This window comes from Syngnathus scovelli, chromosome 11, assembly GCF_024217435.2.
Source record: "Syngnathus scovelli strain Florida chromosome 11, RoL_Ssco_1.2, whole genome shotgun sequence".
In the NCBI taxonomy this organism is placed as follows: Eukaryota; Metazoa; Chordata; class Actinopteri; order Syngnathiformes; family Syngnathidae; genus Syngnathus; species Syngnathus scovelli.
In genome coordinates, this window is record NC_090857.1 from 8,200,975 (window position 1) to 8,216,666 (window position 15,692).

At 43.8% G+C, this 15,692-nt stretch overlaps 1 protein-coding gene across 1 annotated transcript in view; it reads left to right on the top strand.

Annotated features, from left to right (window-relative positions):
• The window catches only part of eefsec (eukaryotic elongation factor, selenocysteine-tRNA-specific), a 33,716-nt gene extending 24,457 nt beyond the window's left edge, over nucleotides 1-9,259 (top strand). Inside the window, exons 8-9 of the transcript XR_007484751.2 lie at nucleotides 8,528-8,605; nucleotides 9,145-9,259. The gene's annotated coding sequence lies outside the window, so the exon portion shown is untranslated. The remainder of the gene's footprint in view (nucleotides 1-8,527; nucleotides 8,606-9,144) is intronic.
• Nucleotides 9,260-15,692: the final 6,433 nt, after the last annotated feature.

Here is a 15,692-nt window from a genome sequence, read left to right on the forward strand (position 1 = left end):
TAATGAGGGAGCGACTCTGGAGGAATCCCTCTTTACATCCGCAACCTTCAAAGGTCCTCAAAAGAACATCTGAGGGCCTTTTATCGGACAAAGTTTCTCCTTCATTTGAATAATTCTCTAAATGGGCCGCGGGGAGATAGGAGTTAAGAGTGATGTCCTAAAGCCCTGAAAACTGAAATGAGATCTGCCCATGAGCAGTGGAAAGACCTCGTAGTCTATGATATGGATTAGAGTTCAGGGATGCGTATCATTCTCTTCCTCTTCTGCACTTCTTTCTTCTTTTATTGTGTGTGCGTGCGCTCGTGAACAGGCATGCCTGCTGAGTGGTACAAAAGGAAGGTCAGGAGGTGGCGCGGCGTTGCGCCTTCACAGGGCCTTCGCCTCATTACAAAGGAGCGCGATAGCCATCAGCGTCCCAATAATATTTAGCACATGCCGCCTGCTAATGAAGCGCTAATGTCCACCAACTGGAAATGTGAACCGTCTTTTATACCCTCGTCTTTACGACGCCCTCAAGCCGAGGCCCGTCTTTTTTTTTTTTTTTTTGCTGATACAATGGAAAGAAGCAATGAAGATTCTACTGAATGTGACTTGCTGATTGATTATATGGAATTTGTCATTTTAATGTTCACAGGACGGTGTTGTGTAATTAGGTCTGCTCCAAAGCAAAGGTGGCAAAATGGAGTTGATTTGCATTTTCAATCCGCAGAAGTTTGAAATGTACACCTGGAAAAAAAAAAATAATAATGCAAACTGAGCTGAGATTACACCCCAAAACTCAGAACTGCGAGGCAGACTTTCAAACCACCAATCCACCATGCTGCCTACCAGTACATCCACTTCTATGTAAACGTCCCTTTACACTCAAATTAAAATCTGAGTTTGCCCAATTTTTTTTTTCTTTTTTTAACAGTGACCACAACAGTCATAGTCCATAAAAGTTGAATATATAACAATTTCCAAAGACTACCTTCACACATGCAGGCACCCTAACTTTAACCCTTAAGACTAAAATAAAACTGTCTCAGTTAAATGTGCTTTAAAGATTAGCGGACCACACTCATAGCTCTTGTGTTGGATAAGCTTTATAGTGGAAACATAAATTAGCTTTTAAAGCTCCGCTATAAAACATTGCGGAGATGTTCATTTTATCTCCTGCCGGTTTATTGGCCTTTCTATATATGTTTTCCTTGGTAACGAAGGAACCGGCTTGGACTCTTCTGCGCTTCCCTTGTGGGGTCATGTTGCAGTGTAAAATCTGAATGCAGCAGTGAATTATTTGGCACGTGGCACTTGAATGGAGCGAGGGTCAAGCGTTCACTCCGACGGTATTTCCAAACGTTAAATGCTAACGCGATAGCATCGCTATTTCTCAATGGATTTGATCCCAATCTACAAGGAAATGCATCAGAGTGAATCTCGGAATGTGGCACCAAGGCACACCAATTGAATGCATTGCAATTTACAACATTCAAAACTTGAACGGCAATCTAACATTTCAGAATGAAACTTGGCGCTGTGCTGAAATTTTCAAAAAAGCTTTTATTTTTCACTTAGCATGTACAATAAATTTTTCTCCAAATATAGTTAATGTTAGGGTAAACTTTGTATATTTAAGCACGGTGTTAATGTTGAAACTGTACTAAATGTTAAAGGGGCTTACAATATTAGGAATAAAACATCTGCCTCATTTTTAATGACATTTATTTCCCCATTTTTGTTGGGGTCGCGTTTAAAATTTTCAATCCAATATGCTGTGGGCCAAAAAATGGCCTGCAAATGGCCCCGAGCCAGACTTTGGACACCTATGTCTCAATTCATCATTTTGTAGCATATATGTTCTTTCTGAGTGAACCCATATTTTAAGTTTACGCTAACATTTTTACCTCTGCCATTAATCTGTAATCATCCAAAACACACCCACACACGCACCCACACAGTCTGCAGTCGCTAAAGGGCAAATGCAAATCACCGCAAAGTTAAAACCAAAGAAAGAAAGCAAATCTGAACTCAGCTTATTTGGTTAATGCCATTAAGACACAATGACGGTTGCTCACGCCCCCCCTACACACACACAGCCAAACACCTGCACAAAAGAAAAAGTGATTGTTTCAACTTTCACCCGTGTCCTCTATTTTCTCCCCTGGCGGGCCCTCTTCCTTGTCAGGAAGATTTACATGCTCATTTTTTCAACCTCCTTTATGCAGAGATTGTCCTCCTCTTTAAGCTTACGCACACACACACACTCACACACTACTCCCTGGTTGTACAAACACAGCTGACAGGAGCTGGAGTCCGGCACTGCCATGACACAGTCGCGTGCCGTCCAACAAATGCCTCTCACTGTGCCAGCCAGCGTGTGCGCCTCTTCACGTTTGGAGTGTTGGCGGCCTCCCCTTTGCAATCTATTACAGCTTCAATCTGTCATTTCATCACCTTGCCAAAACCTGCACTCATCAATAGGTGGACCTTCAAATACACTTGATTTCTTTTAGTTTGAAAAAAAAAAGTTCCATCACAATCTTCATTCTGTTAATTGAGTTTAAATCTACCCCTTTTTGTGCAATTCAATTTGCAGTAACATTTACTGCCTAGCCGCTCAGTTCTTCTCATCAATAATGGAGCTTTTTAAACCACCTTTGCCCTTTGCACGCCGCATAAAGCGGGTCGCTGTTTGCCTTTGCTGCAGTTATAAAACGCGCTCCAGGCTATTGTCATGCTAATGTGGGCTGCTGGTGGTCTTTTGTCTGTGATGACATTCAGACGCTCCGCTGTGTTACTGTGTGTGTCCAAATGTGTGTACAGTCTGATGTCACATGCGAACCGAGCAGGTGAAATGTCGTGGATGTTTATCAATTATACGGTGTGATGTCGATGGATCTTTAAGAAATCTGAAATGAGATTTTCCAAAATAATGGACTTCATGTACTGAATTAGATGACTTTAAAATGTATTTTTAAAAATAGACTTCAATTAAACTAGCAGCCACCCTGTTCATAATCTTATCTAATTACAGTATTAAGCTTTTGTTTCGTTTTTTTTTTTATCAATAATATCTCAATATTTACTGTGTGAAATCTGAGCGTCGTACACACAACTAGTCATTGCGCCTCAGTCAGGATCCATTTCTTTGTACGCTGAAATTTTCTGCAAAACTCACCTATTCGCACATCTTTGACTTTCTTTCAGTTTCTAAAACGCCACAAGGTGATGTCAAAGCCCTGGCAAATGATAAAGCATTAATTGTTGAAGTGATGCTCAATTGAGAGTTACGTTTTTGTATTTATGTGACGAGCTAAGTTTAGCCTGGATTGTTAGTGGAAATTATTTAGTTGCTCCAATGTTTTAGAGCCAGAAATGTCCTGGAGCTTGGGGTGACGTGGTCAGTAATGGATGCATTTTGCTGTGTGGCATTTTAACCAGACCTTTAGAAAAGCAACCTGCAGCTGCCTCCTGCTGCAGCATGGCACAACACACACTCATACACACACACAGTCCAGGGGGCAGTAAAGTGGTTATCTCTCTCTCGCAGATTCTAATCTGACAGCAGCTCCAGCCTGTTGCCAGGTTACCCCTGGGGCGTCAATCTCCATTTAAATCCTGGCTGCCTCCCCACCCAGCCATCAACACCAACCCTGCACCACCCACTCCCTGAGGGTCCACTCTCTCCTCCCTACCACTTGCAGTCAGTCGTACGGTGGCACCGGGCGGGATTCGCACGGGCCGGCAGGTGACACGCGGATGCTTTGGGATCAGCTGCCAATCAGGCAAAGATGTCTACGTGTGTGTGTTTTGTTAATAGCACGCTGCAGTTTGTTCAACATGCACAGAGCTGCAGGCTGCTCTTAGTGTGCTTTGGCACAGGCTCACACACACCGTACAAGCCGTCCTTGTCGAGCAGGGGGATGTGGGCTGAATGGCTTTGTATGTGATAGAGGTTTGTTGCTGTGGGAGGATGTGGGCAGTGTCTCCGAAGTGGGCCCAACTCAGCGCCACTGACGGGGTAACCATTGAGATGGACCGATAGGCCGTCTGACGCTTCGGAGAAACTTCTCCTCCAGCCTGTCCTCCTTCAATGGACTTCTATTGTGTGTGTTGCTCGAGAGGACGTCTTGGATGTTGACCCTCGCCACGGGGTCACAGAGCGGGGCACGGTCGAGGAGAACGAGTGTGCATAATCGCAGTGCAAACACAAAAGGCCAGCCCACCGAGAAGTCGCGTCGGTGCGCCGGCGAAATCGGCGGCCGACGTTTACTCGAGTGCTGGTGGGCAGGAAACATTTCCGGAACGTTTGATTCTGTCACGTGGTTTTATCCACTCAGACGTGTGCCTGCTTAGATGCTGTTTTTCAGCTTCAAGGCTGGCAGAGGAAGTCATTGCGCTAATCTTCATGTTTCACACATACCCGTCGGATAGACTTTCTAATATTTTGCCCTTCTGATAAGAACATCAAAATATTAGGAACACCTGTTTGTTTGGTGATGTTCATTTTCTCCCAAATGAATGACTTGTTAACAACTACAAATTCTTAACTATTATTTGAGCTATGATGCGACTGTGCCCCTTTAATTCAAATGGGGTCACATCAGCAGAGTTGGAGGATAACCTGTGCTCTGGAAGGGTTTCCTCAATTTTGGCTCGGCATTCTTAGCACACGTGGAACCCAATGTGGACAGCTGGATGGTGAACTTGGCTGTGCCATTTGGCTGATAGATGGAGGCCTTTTTGAAATGGACTCAATGAGGGCCATTCATGAATCGTGGCATCCGCCATGCACACTCCTGAACGCCCCACCACCCTCCACTCACAGTTCTGTTAGCACATGAAATGCTACACGGCTCAAAGCTGGTGGTGGTATGAAACCAAGGTGGCCAGACAGAAATCGGAGAATTTGCTTTGTGGTATTTTACATGTGGAATCTTTTGCTGTCTGAAAATGAATTCCAAAATATAACGACATTCCTCGAGATGACCATAGGAAGTTCAGATATAGCTCGTCTTCCCAAAGCCAAAATCATGTTGTTAGATATTAGCAGTTAAGAGTGAACAGCCAATAACATTTAAGCTTATTGCAATATCTTGCATCAATTGTCTGTTTCTGTTGTTAGCTAGCCTTTAGCATAGTTAGCACGCTATTTCTGTTTGTTTCCACATCTTGTGAATTTAGCAATAGAATACAAAACGCACACATTAGCAACATGCTGATATCGAATGAACAGTTAGAATAACAAAACACAATGCTCTTGGAGAAAAGTGTCGTGTCACGTTAATATGGGCCCCTTGTAGACGCTATCAAAAAGATCTGCTGTTGACAGGCAGAGCCAAGGTCAGTTCCTGGCCCTCTCACCATGCTTTGTCTGTGGGATCCTCGGAATGTGGGCTCCAACAGGTGGACTGCTCACACACAGTGAACAGAAAATATAATTCATCGTTTAAAATCAAATATATGCCCATTGAACACAAGTTTAACCAACCAAAAGAAGCAGCAAAGACATACAAGAAAGTCCTACTGATTGTGTTTTTCCTAATATGGATGAAGACTGAATGACAGGAAACCATTCTCCTTTTCTTCAGCGAGACCAGAGAGAGGGAAGCAGGCAAACTGAAGTTGACTTAACATGAGCACAAGAGTCCAGACGTTTCCTTTTATTTTTCCCTTGTGGCAATTTTGTTCCGCTGGCTGATGGATCGGGTTGGGATGCCATTGTCACCTCATGCGAACAGATCGGCCCACTCTCTTGTCAGGATGTTTCTCATCTCGGGCACCTTTTTCATCCAATTCCAACCCAGCAAGTAGTTGACAGACATTTCTTGGGGTTAAACAGGAGAAATAACCAGCCTGAAGTGCAGTGGGAGAAGACTGAAACGCTCCTCTGTCAGCCCCCCCCCAATCCACCCACCTCCCTTTTCCCTTCACTCAGATTGTTATCGTGGGTGAGCTTATTGCTTCCTGTAGAGACCTGGAGCTGCCTCCCCTGTCTACTTTATGTTCCCGGATAAAAGCTAAAACCAAATTATTACTACTTGCAATAAACTGGACAAAAGTATCAGTTTAGAAAAAAAAAAACAAAGTAAGAAAAGAACCTCCACCAAAATACTTTCTTCTTGTAGGAGGGTTACTGCCTGGTTTTAGTTCTGGATTGTTTCCTTTAAAGGTACGGGCTGTCCCACAAGGTTTGGCATCATTTGAACTATTAGTAACTTAATAAAACTGCACCATACTAGCTGGTAGATGATTGATTCACATTTTCATTGTTTTCTTTTGCTGCTTACAAATTGTATTATTGTGATGACTTTACACTTCAGCCTCCTGCTCCTATTACCGCAGCACTTCTAGGGTAACCCGAGATTTCCACCCTCCGACACCCCACCGCCCTGCACGACTCCCACGTCCCTTGATTAGATTTGACTCCTCAAATTGAATCCCCTCTACTGTAACAAACACCCTTTTATGGACATAATTACACAAACAAACAAAACATCCAACCACACCCCAGAATGCTACTTAGAAGTTTGTTTACGCGGTGGCTCTAGTTCTCAGTAAAAGCTGCTAATAGGAGCAAATTACTGCCGACAAGTCGAGCGCATCAAGTGGCTCGCCGCTGCGCCGTAATGGAGTTAACTTGTGACCAATCCGATTAGAAGCCTGCAAGGGGCTGTTGGAGCCTGTGGAGAGGAGAGTGGCCTGGACAGGGTGGAGTAGCGAGGCTCCTGAGGGAATACCTGGCTCCTGGGGGCCACTAACTGTCATTGTTTGGACGTAACGTGATTTCGATTGAGCGGGGCGTAGACTGACGACTCAACGAGATTTGTCTTAGCAAAAGAAATAAGGTGGTCTCTTACTCCTGACCTCTTTGGAAATTAGCACAGTAAAAAACTCGTGTTGAGTTTGTAAAACTTGAATTATGTCATACGGTTTCTTCAAAACTAATAAATGGCAATTGGGGTAAGAACCGGTTGTGTTTGAGGATAAAAGTTCCCCCGATGATGTTTTTATTCAATATACTTTACAAGGCTTTACAAGGATGCGCATCACCCCTTTTGACTCAAAGCTGTCTCAGATGTTGACGGTCGTGCCGGGTTTGTTTTCGTTCTGCTTCGTGTGAGACATTAGGCTCGCTCGTGACCCTCGGGGTCAGCGAGAACACAGCCCTCAGCTCGCCGGGGTCAGCTTTGTTTGACGTCTGGAAATGTTCGGCCTGAAACTCAAAGCAGGCCCGTTAATCAAAGCTAATGCAACTTTGATGCCGCTGTATCTCCACTTCATTGAACCTCCATTACCTCGGCCCGGCTTCCTCATTCCGCGTCTCTGTCCTCCCTCCTTCCCCTGTTCGACTGGCTCCATTACCAGAAGCCCCCCGCTGCCGCCCCTTTCATTCATCCCGCTCCCCCTAGGCATCCTAAACCTCATTTGCACAGACATGTTTAGCCAGCACAGGAAGCAACCCATGCCCTTAACAAAATTACAGTCCAGCCAGCGAATGAGCCGCGGGGCCGGTCTGCGGGGACCAATCACAGAAGGTTCTCGGCCCTACCAGTTCCTCATTTGAAAGGACAACGGGGGAGACTGAGAATGTGTACGTTTTCATTTTTTTTTTTTTATCTATTCTGATGTCGTGCCTAACAGCTTTGGACCTGACCAGCGGCTCACCTCTGATGATGTGAACTAATGTGCTCCATTTCAGTTTTTCTATGCACTTCATGCGCCGCTTTGAATGATGTGAGTGATAAGGCTTGTAATGATGCTGATGTAAATGTAGCGAGCGCTGCGTTAACAGACTCAGGGTGCATGGCCGCGCTCTGATCGCTATCTCGGCGGCGCCTCGGTAATTTGGCTCTGAAGTTTGCTCTATTAATGGAACGCTGCTTTGCCTTTACCCTCTCGTGTCCTTTTCTTTTCGCATCCTGCGGTCCTCTTTGGGTTGATACTCACCCAAAATATATATGTTCACAAAATTAGATACACCTACACTTGATAACGGCAACATTGCCTGTATTCACACTTGAATAGTATTGTAAATACATAAAAGTTATATTTGTGAAATCTTCCCAACAGAAAGTTTTTTTGCTGCTATTATGTGGAGTCGGAGTTCTCTGCTTGCACTCAATAAAGTTTACAGAAAAGAGAAGCTGTCAACTTGGTGTGTCCTTGGACACGCTTGTACAGAACTCCCACGAGCCATTAGCCGACGTAACACAGCCGGCGAGTAATGTGAGCATTTGCTAAGCTAAACTCTAAAGCTAATACTCGACTGCTAGCTAACTAGCCTGTAGCAGTGTTCGTTAGATTTCATACTGACACCCCAAATCCCCATTTGCTGGATTCAGGTGTAGCGAATGTTGTGCCCATTTAATATTTCAAAAACATTCCCTGCTTTTATTTGTCATTATTTCTACCCAGCATGCCTCACACCTGCTCCATGGGAGCGTGCCTGTCACTTTGATTCCTGTTAAATATTCCAAGGTGCTCTGCGGTGTTGGGCGCACCAGCAAGCCTCCATTAAATGTCTGTTTCTGTATGCATCCAGGGCTGTAGAGGGGAAGCCATGTGAGATATCTCGCCATCCCTCATTCCAATCACCTCTCGCTGCATGCCCTCTGCTCAGGTAATTAACTTCTCCCTCCACCGGGCCCTCTCTGCTCCTTATCTGGACTCCATTCTGTTAAAACTATCAGGCTTCCTCGCCCACCGCCATGTCTAATTCCTCTGCTTGAAGGTGGGGAATAATCCAGGGCCAACACCTGCCCTCCGCCACTTCTTCTTCTTCTTCCATCACATCACTTTATTCCCAACACCCGCTCTACACCCTTCATCCCTCTCTTCTTGTTTTGTCCCCTCTTTTTTCAAAGAAAAAAAACGAAACAGGGCTTTTCAACCATTCCGTTCTCTCTGAATGGAGATTCAAGCGCATGTGATTGGATTAATTAAACGTGTTATCCCGATCTTTGAAAGGTAGACGTGATCCCTGTTCACTATATATCCCGATTAGCACTTTCCGTCTCTCGCTCTCTTTCTTTCACACACAGATTTACACACACACACATACAAGGTGAGCAAAGACAAGCTAAATCTTGGACTTTTTGAAACTGCTGGGGATTAAGGAAGAGATTGTAATTGCTTTTTTTCCCTCCTCCTCCTCCATAGGTTCATTTGTATTGACGACTTGTTACTCCTCTGTGGCACACGGGGACGTCTCCGGACAAAGAGCCAATGAGACAAGACCACGACGCTTCGGCACCAATTCGTGATGTAGGAAAAGGTAAACGTGGCCGTCAGATACGGGAGGAAAATAGAAAGACAAGCATGATCTTTGGCAGATAATCCCCAACCTGATTGAATGTCACAGCACTTCTCCTTCCGTCTTCTCTTTATATCCTTCTCTGGTTTCATGCGACTCAGTGTGTGGTAGCGCTCGCCCAGCTAGAGGCCAAGTGTTCGGTTTGTGTGTGCGTGCATGTGGGAGTATGTGTGCGTCTGTGCGCACGAGGATTTGTTCCAGATTGTGTGCGCTTTAACCCACATTGTTAAAAACTAAGCTCGACTCATCCCGGTAGAAGTGAAGCTATGCGGCAGTGACTTTTCCTGTGAAAGAATCATAGGTCTTCCTTTTTTAGTGTAAAAGGTTCATAGATTGGGTTTTGCGGCAATGCTAAACAATTATGATGCATAATTATTTCATTTTGTCAAATTAAAGACTGAATAAGATGGAGAGAGGAAATACACAATTGTGAAATAGGATGACTCTGTCAAGGCTCAAATTGATTTAAAAAAATATATATTATTGACACAAACCAATTGTATTTTTTTTAGGAAAGCAAGGTCAGTAAAAAATAAAAATCCTGGATTAGCATTTTTATGCAGATTTTTACCAAAACCCCTCGGCCACCTAGTGCACTAGAATAATAATCCACATTATCGTAAAATGAATCATATTTGCCCTTGTTAAAACCACAGCTATGAGGTGATATCTCACCTCGTGATATCTCCTTCCTAATTACTAGATTAATTAATCAAAAAGTAATATTCAGGTATGGGAAACAATAACCACTCATTTTATTTAGAACCGGCTTCCAGTAATTGTATTTGTAGAACTAGTTAGGTTGCCTGACTATCCCACCCATCGATTAAAGCCGCTCTAATTGGCTCGGCTGCATGGGTGTAATTCGGCCAATGCGGTAGAGTTGATAGAGAAAGAAAGGACCAATGCTGCGATCCGGCCATAGGTAAGATCGCTTGAAGCAATCGAGACAGAAGAGCGTGGAGGTGAAGAAAATTTAAGCTCGCTGCCGGCGAGTTTGCTCTGACGCTCACCTTTCTTGGATGTGCCCCTGAGGGGGCTCCCGCAACTTTATGTCTGAATTAGAAAAGGAGTACTGTAAATATTTCCAAATGTTAAAAGCCAAAGTGTCATATTGGGTCATATATTGGGAATTTTACCTCCCCCACCCCCAAGAATACATTACAGATTAGTGCGTGCTAGATAAAATGAAGCTAAATTTAGTTTATGCAAAACAAGAAACAGTTTCTAACATACCGAGATAATAAAATACTTTTGTTATCTGATGTTTCCAAAAGAAGAAAAGCAGATAAAGCCACAGATGTCAATGAAGCTTTTGCATGATTCGCATCCCGTGTGCACACATGTCTGACAGGCATCCACATGGCAACACTTGGATAACCTCAACGAAGCAAAAATAACTGGACATTTCAAAGCAGGCATGTAGGAATTATGCAAAATGAATTTTCTTTACTATTTTTTTTAATTGTACAAATATTGTGTCTGCAAATAAGATGTGCGCAAATAATTATTCAACCAGTAATTCGACTCATTATTATTCATACTGCATAAACCAGACTGTGTAAATTTCTGAACTGATGCTAGCTCTTTGTTAATCGAGGACGACTTCAGGAAAGAATGCATGACTAATCTCGTCTCTTACCTATACGGGTCCCGTCCCTCCTTATCGCTTTCCTATACGTTTCCACATGCGTACTCAGTTTAACAAGCAGCCCTGTGTAAAATGACCCATCATGGACCGGCAGCTTTGTTGGCATGACAAAGCATGCGGGGAGCACTCAAATAACAAATTACGTTGTTGCATAAAACTGCCGCCACCGTTTGTGAGAGCTGACAGCGACTTTCTCAGAGTTAGTGCAATGACTCAATCAATTCATAAATACAATCAATTACAATTCCCTTTCTAAAGAGGTCTCACCTTGGACAAAGTGTAACGAAATAATTTGTTTTGGATAGGTCCTGTGCTGCCCCTCTGGGCCTGTTTCATTGTGTCTGAGTGGATTAGCATAGACAGACAGTGATGGAGCCAGAAGGAGATTAATGCTATTAGTACCTGCACACGGAGCAGCACTGATCAATTGTCAATCCAAATGTATTTTGGCCAAGACTCACTGGTGATAAAGACTTTGAAATGAACAGCACTTTGCCCTCCACGTGATAAGCATTTCTCAAAGGGCTGTGCGTTCCCAATCCGAAGGAGAGACTTCACTTAACTTGTATGAGTGTTATTGATAATCAATTTACTGATGGAATCTGATCAGAAAACGGTTTTGCATCGAGCTAGAATATAGGCTAAAGAGGTTTGTTTCGTTCCTAGCTTAATTTGGCGGTATCCGTTTCCTGGAAGAAATTCCAATGTAGAGGAGAAATCCCATGGACAAAAAAAAGGAGAATATGCGATTTGCAATCTCTTGTGTGTCCCACCATCGCGATAACCTTCGTGTCTGGCCTCCATTATCTTCTAAAAGAGGACATCATTGGATTAAGCGCTGGCCCAAACATCTGATATGTAACGGATACCTGACATTATTAATTACTACTAAGTACAATTACGGTAGAAGAGAAAATCGGAATAACACAAACAGTAATCCACCTTGATTTTTTGGGGGGGCATAACCATTTCCGGGAATAACAGTAGTTTGTGTTTCTCATATGTGATGTAATGTTGTGGTTTGTCTGTGTTTAGCATTACATGCATTTTAAAGCAAGGTTGCCTGTTAGCTTAGATTCAATTCCAAATCAGTGACCTTTTAGCCAAAAAACGACATTGCATGAAATAAACCATAATTATTCCTTCACTATTGTTATGTCTCAAAGGTGTGATTGGTATATTATGCCATTAGTCTGAAAGCAGCTGCCGGAGCGTTTGAAAGGAATCGTCGATGAAGATGTTCCTGCGCAAAGCGGAGTCTGGAACACAGTGCAAGTGTTGCCGTTCATTTGTCACGAGATGGATTGCAGCAAAAGCTTTTCATTTGACTCCGGTGTGGTAATTAGGTTTCAATTGGCTGTGCTCACTAAGAGGAATGGGTAATGAAGTTAGCCGACGCACGGGGGCTGCGTGTGTGTGGAGAGGCGCCGGGAGTAGTTTGGGTCAGTACATTTAACAGTCTGCCTCTTATTCTCTAATTCATTGTGTAATGCTGTTTATTGTGCGTATCACGGGCCTTTTATGCTCCCGTTAAGTGGGCCCGGCACATTACTGTAATGGGGATGAGGCATGAAAACACTGAAACCTGAGCTAGCGCCTCTCCTTGACTTCCTCCTCTCATGTCTTTATAATATTCCTCTCGTAACGCTGCTTCCGTCCCATTGGTTGGTCCCGTCCCCGACGTCTCCTTGCCGTGATGTCCAAACTGTGTTGATGTCATTAATGGTAGAGGACAGAACGTGGAAGTGTCAAGTTACCCGGCAAGGAGAGCGCAAGACAGGATGTGTGGCTCAAGTGAGCTGTTGAAGAAAGCGATGATAATTAATTGCATCAAATGAGTCTTGTGTGCTCATTATGGACATGTAGTCATGTGACTAAAATGAATTGTGTGGACACCGTGGGCTGAGCTACTGTATATGATTTGTGTGTGTGTGCGCGCGTGTGTGCTTGAGGCAGTGGGCACATTAGCCACATGACGACCTCGTCGTGACCCCTGAGAAGCGTGTAGGCGCCGGGTTCAGTCTGACTCTTGTCACATGATCCCCTGAAGCCCCCCCCCCCCCACCCATCAAAACCTCCATTATTCACAATGGAGTATTAATCTGAACAACACACACACATGCATACGCGCACATTTCGGCAAGGAAATATGACCAAATAAAATAAAATAGAAACTCATCTTTGGAATCTTAGACCTTTCATAGGAGTTGAGCTCAGGCCTCACGAATGCTAGTAAGAGTCGCTGACCATGGAAATGACCTCTGACTCAAGTCGATAGGGTTCAAGTACGTATGAAAGTTAACCTCGACCAATCAACAGCAGTGTAAAAAAGGAGAAAAACAGATTAGTATTTATTTGTTGATAGAATGTTGGATTAAAAAAATCAAGACGAGGTGTCAAGGCCACAAATGGTGTCACTCAATCCACATTGTTGCTGCAGTGAGTGGCTCAAGGCGATGGTTCATGGAAGGAAGTATTTTCAGACATAACAATAAAAAGGACAATGTGAGGGTGAGCACTTTGATCCTGTGTGTTACACTAAAGATCAAGTTTAGAGGAGCTCCGAAGATCATTTCACTCTTGACTATAAACTGAGTGAGTGTGTCAAATATGTCATATTGTTATGTACAGGTGTATGCTAATACTGTGATTGACTCAACATGTTTATGAAAGTGACATTGTGTGGAGGCTTCTTGACTTGCAGCAGTTGTGAATTCCGAACAGTGATTTGTGTCCAAACCACAAGTCTCTGCTGAAGATGACAAAACATCCTTTTTGTATCGCCGCCGTAAAGCGGACAATACAACAGGGTGTTGTTGGTCAGCGCAACAATGGCACTGAAATGAAAGATGTGAAGAACCTAGTGTGGACAGATGAAGGGGGAGGGGCTTCCAGTGCAGCAGTAGTAGAAGCTACAGGTGAGAGGGATCCGTGTCTGTCTTTTCTTTTATCGTCACTCTTTCTCCTCTCAGCGCTCACGTCGATGTCTCCAGTTTCCATTGGCCCCGTTTCCATCACTCGACCCCTCGCCCCACCTACGTGTGTGAAAGTTGTTGTTTCATCTTCACACAATGCTGCGAAGCAATACGAGATGGCTTGTGTTCCTTTTTTGATCGAATGTCATAAAATGACAATCCTGCATTCAAAATGCTTGATGTATAAAATATACATCAGAGATCTGGAGGGGTTACGATGCCGCGCAGTTTGTAAATTATAAACAGTATAGAAAAAAAAGCAATAAAAAGGAGAGGAAATGAAAAGCAGCTTGATGGTAGAAGATGATAAGTCATGCAGTTGTCACAAAGGCAGTCAGCTCAAAGTGAGGAGGACGTCACAGCTCGATTCTTGCCATCACATGCAAATGTGGGTTTGACGTACAGTACTACGATTGTCCCAGTTCAGTGTAGCAATATGGATTTGCACCATTATCTGAATATTCTCACTGATTTACAGCCAACCTTTCACTTATTAAAACCAACCACATAAGTACAGATGGGAAAAATTGATTGACCTGTGCTATTTTGATACTGTTGGACAATTGGAATAAATTTGTCTGCTGCTCCATGTATCGCTGGATATCATTGCACGACATGAATTTAGGATCGTGACAGTACATCTCTTTACCGGCCTAGATATGTCGCCACTCAGATTTCCTGAGGGCTGAGCCTTGGGCTTTTTGTCAACTGTGTTATAAGATAGTGGACAAAGACGCCCAGTCCCAAGGGGCTCACACACACACACTCGCAGGACTTTGGCCGAGTGCAACACCGTGCACCGCCTCCCTCTCGGCGCGACTCTCCCTCCTCCTGTCAGCGGTGCAAGCGACAGGAGAAAAGAGGTGATTGTTCGGAAACAAGAGGGATAAATTTGTCTGCCTCGGACAGGTGAAGAAAAGCGGTCTGAAAGGGACTTGTCAGTAGATGTGACTCGGGTGGTTTGAGAGTGTCCCACTTTCCAGTGGGAATGCTCTGTGTCAACTTCTTCCGTGACTGTACTTTCATGAGCAGAGCTCGCTTTCACAGTCAATGTCCAATTTAAAACTCAAGTTCAAGACTGTTGGCTTTAAATAATCAGGAAACACCATGTATTGTTTAGATGAAACCCAGGTGCAGGAAATACAGTCAAAACAGTAGGGGTCCCAAAATGGAACCCTGTGGTACACCATACAACAGCGATGGCGTTTACTAGACCACTTCAAGTTTATAATTAAGACTGTCATCACCCCGGCGGCTTATCTGTGGAGATCAAAGTTCTGTGTACTCATTTGTTGTGTGGGACACTTTTCATAAAGCTTTCTTTCTCTCGCCCTTTCTTGTTGTGTGGTTTTGGTATTACTGTATTCAAATCGTAGCAAAGACTTAACCTTTGTGTACTGCCACCCAAATGTCACTGAAACTCAGCCCAGTTTGTGCAGTTAATGGCGTTTTAGAGTCTGCTGCTGCTGGATAGGAAACAGTTACTTCATAGTTGGGATTGGACCTTAATTACCCCAGGGGAAGTGATACGGATATTCTAGAAATCAAGGGTCATTTGGTCATTTCGGCATAGTAATTGTTTCTAACCACTCCCTCTTCCTTTTCCGGGGTATATTCTCATTTGTAATTCTCCAAGATAAGATGTTGAGTGTGAATAATAATATTTTATCTTTCTGATGGTTTGATGTGTCCTGGACATTGTTTTGCGATTCAGGACGCACTGTATAGTTTGTCCGTTGTGTCCTAAAAGTCTCAGAGAAGAAAAAGG